The 3,187-nt window shown below is 36.0% G+C and overlaps 1 long non-coding RNA gene across 1 annotated transcript; it reads left to right on the forward strand.

Annotated features, from left to right (window-relative positions):
* Positions 1 to 755: 755 nt before the first annotated feature.
* On the forward strand, positions 756 to 1,744 carry LOC124291043. Its single transcript, XR_006902127.1, has 2 exons — positions 756 to 825; positions 1,390 to 1,744. It is a non-coding gene; the product is annotated as an uncharacterized LOC124291043 (long non-coding RNA).
* Positions 1,745 to 3,187: the final 1,443 nt, after the last annotated feature.

The following is a 3,187-nucleotide window of genomic DNA, read 5'->3' on the forward strand; positions in this document are numbered from 1 at the left end:
AGGTCAGCCAGGACAGTCACCAGAACCAACAAGAACTACGTAATGTGTAAGGAGGAGGACGAAAAGAAGAAGTCAAATTTCAAACCTTCTAGTAGAACTTCCTACAGAGCCTGATGAGTTCCACAGTTGTCAGCGCAGAATCTATGGGAGAGGATTCCATCTCCCCAGTTGGATGAGTGACGATCACAGAAGACTGAGGAGATGGGCACAGCGCAGCGATGTACATCATGCCGGTGACGGCCATCAGCCGAGGGACTAGCGAAAGGATCCCAGCACAGAGGATGTATCTGTCAAGGGAAGAAATGCTTGAGGATGAAGCAGGGCTTCAGTTAGAGAGCCGAGTCAGAGGACCCTAGCAGGAGAAGCCAGATGTGGCAGATTCAACTTTGTATTGTATATAGTTGTAAATATAATAAACATGTGAATCTTTTAAAGTTGTGTGTCATTATGATGAGATATACAATCTCATTAAATAACCTAAGTCTAATCATTTTATCAATAATTTTATATTCAACATTTTATATCACACCTTTAGCCCTTCTAAACATCAATCTAATCTTAAATGTAATCTATTTCAGCAATACTCATTTGCACTGCATGCTTTTCTCCCTGCAATCCCTTCTAAAGCTTGTCCCTTGCTCAGGCTAGTGTTTAATTTCTATTGTTCTCTGTTCAGCCAAGCGTATAAGGTATTAGGTATTTAAAGGTTAATTTCATCTAGTCTCTTGGTCAGTATCTTATGTGGTTGTCATCACGCATGTTGCGGTTTAGTCTCTAGGATCGAGATCATGGTGATCTGGACTGTGTTTTTCCCATGTATATAAGGTTAGTAATCTCTAATCTTGTGTATATATTTATTGTGATTTTGTGTGTGATAGTTGATGGTTATATTGGCTATAGTTTAAAGTATGTTCAATCTCAGTATCCACTTTCTACTATGTGTAAATATTTTATGTGGTGGTAACTCACAGTATAGTGAGTTATGACATTGTTATTAGTGTAGGTTGTAACTCGCATTAGAGTGAGTTATCATACTGTTTTCATAGTTTAAGTTTAGCTCACAGTACAGTGAGTTAGGTTAATGTTACGTTTTGACTCACAGAACAGTGAGTTGTGTAAGTGTTATATTATATATTTATAGCATTACATATAATCATTAATTATATTTCATCTAAGTATAATATTTAGCAATAATCTTATTTTCCATATTCCTATCACATTAAAGCATTATTACTATTAGCATTATTATAGCTACCATAAATAGGGTGCATGTGTGGATGTATGTGCGTATGTGTGGTTAGATGTGGTTGTATGTAGCTTTTACCGTAGTTACTCTTTTAATCATTTGTTGTAAATATCATCTGCACATGGTATTTCTTCATCCTGCAGATGACGTAAACACCAGCAGTATCACCTATGCATTGAATGCAGGAGCTCAGGTCATACCAACCTGGTATGTTGTTATCATTGTTATTTCAATTATATTTATTATTGTATATTATGTAACATCCATCATATTTGTAAATGTTTATAGTATTCATTTATATATCTGTGGAGTTGTCACGGTAACGTGTTGGCAACAGTAGTTATGATTAGTAATTATGTATTTGGATAAGTTAATTCACTTGTTATGTAGTAATGTGATTCCTGTCAATTGATTGTAAACTTATACTGCATTTTAACATGTTTCAGGCTAAAGCTTTTGTTTATTACATTCTTGTAATAAAAGTCCATCCGCCTCACACCCCAGTGGCTTTGTGGTTCTTGTCACAACAATAACTACATTCTGACGCTGCTACATTTTGGAGCCCCCAGTGAGGAACATGGACAGGACACCGCCATAGAAGTTCGGCCTACGTCAGCCACAGCAGATACAGTTACGACTACGATAGCCACGGACAAAGACGACAACGCCCACAACGTATTATCATCGTTCGGTGAATAGACTGAGATTGTTTTCATGTTGACGTGTGTGTATACGCATCATGGTGTGTGACCTCAACATATGGACACTTGTGTGACCTCAACATATGGACACTTGTGTGACCTTAACATATGGACACTTGTGTGACCTTGACCTCCCTGTGAAGTTCGGTCAGCTGCAGTTAATGTGATTTCATGCTATCCATGTATTGAATATTATTTCTGCATTTGTATATGACGATGCCTTAATTTCATTAACTTGTGGGTACCCCTTTAGTTTATTGCTCCGGAGCTAGTATATTATGTAATTTAAGTGTTTATATTCTACTGTGAATTTGTTTGTGTTGTCTTCAGTTAAGCATTAGTTAAGATTAGTTACTTTATTTAGTTGCATAAATTAATTATTAGTATCAGTTACACATCTGCTCTATACAACCACGATGTGTTTGTGTGTGTGAGTGTGTATTAGTTAGTGTTAGGTAATTAGTAATACTTTAGTAATCGGTAATTAGTAATTAGTTTAGTTTAGTTTAGTTTACTTTAAGTTCCATATCTTAATAAACCTGTAGGTTTAGTTTGTTTTAGTTGGTTGTGTTCATAGTTTAGTGTTTTAGTATGTAGGTTCTCTTTGTGGTTTAGTTGTAGGGTTTTCTTTGCGTTCATTTATCCCTTTGGTTATTTCGTTCAGGTAATTAAGGGTTGTATTTCATTGTTCGCTTCTCATATCTTCATTTCATATTGCTTGGTGCTATTCTCTCTTTATGTAGCGTATCATATTTATAAGCCCCTGCGCGCGTACACCTGCACTTTACTTACCTGCATTAGTTTATTATCTAAACACAAATTAAAGGTAACTCTAAACATGTAATTTATTTAAACTTATATTCGTTAAGGGTAAACTCCCATACCATTTACGTAAATCAATGTAAACATTCATTAAATCCTACATCTAACGTATTCTCGCGTGCTTCACTGTGTGCTTTGAAATCTGTTTTGTTACAAATTCTTCACGGATTTACAGTCATCAAGTGTCGCGTGTTGTGTATTTTTCGCGGATTTCGTGTTTCATCTACTCATCAAGTTTTCTAGGTCGTGTATTACTCAGTTGTTTGTCATTTGTATATTCATATTTATTCTCCAACATGGCTGAAGCGGAAATGTCAGAAGAGGAGGTTAAACAACTTGTTTTGTCACTGAAGAAGTTGGATTTGAAACCCAAAGCTGATACACCTCAGGATCTCTTAGCGTGGATCTCATCAGTTAG

The sequence above is a fragment of the Haliotis rubra genome, unplaced genomic scaffold, assembly GCF_003918875.1.
Source record: "Haliotis rubra isolate DU_JTF1 unplaced genomic scaffold, ASM391887v1 Scf48, whole genome shotgun sequence".
Lineage (NCBI taxonomy): Eukaryota > Metazoa > Mollusca > Gastropoda > Lepetellida > Haliotidae > Haliotis > Haliotis rubra.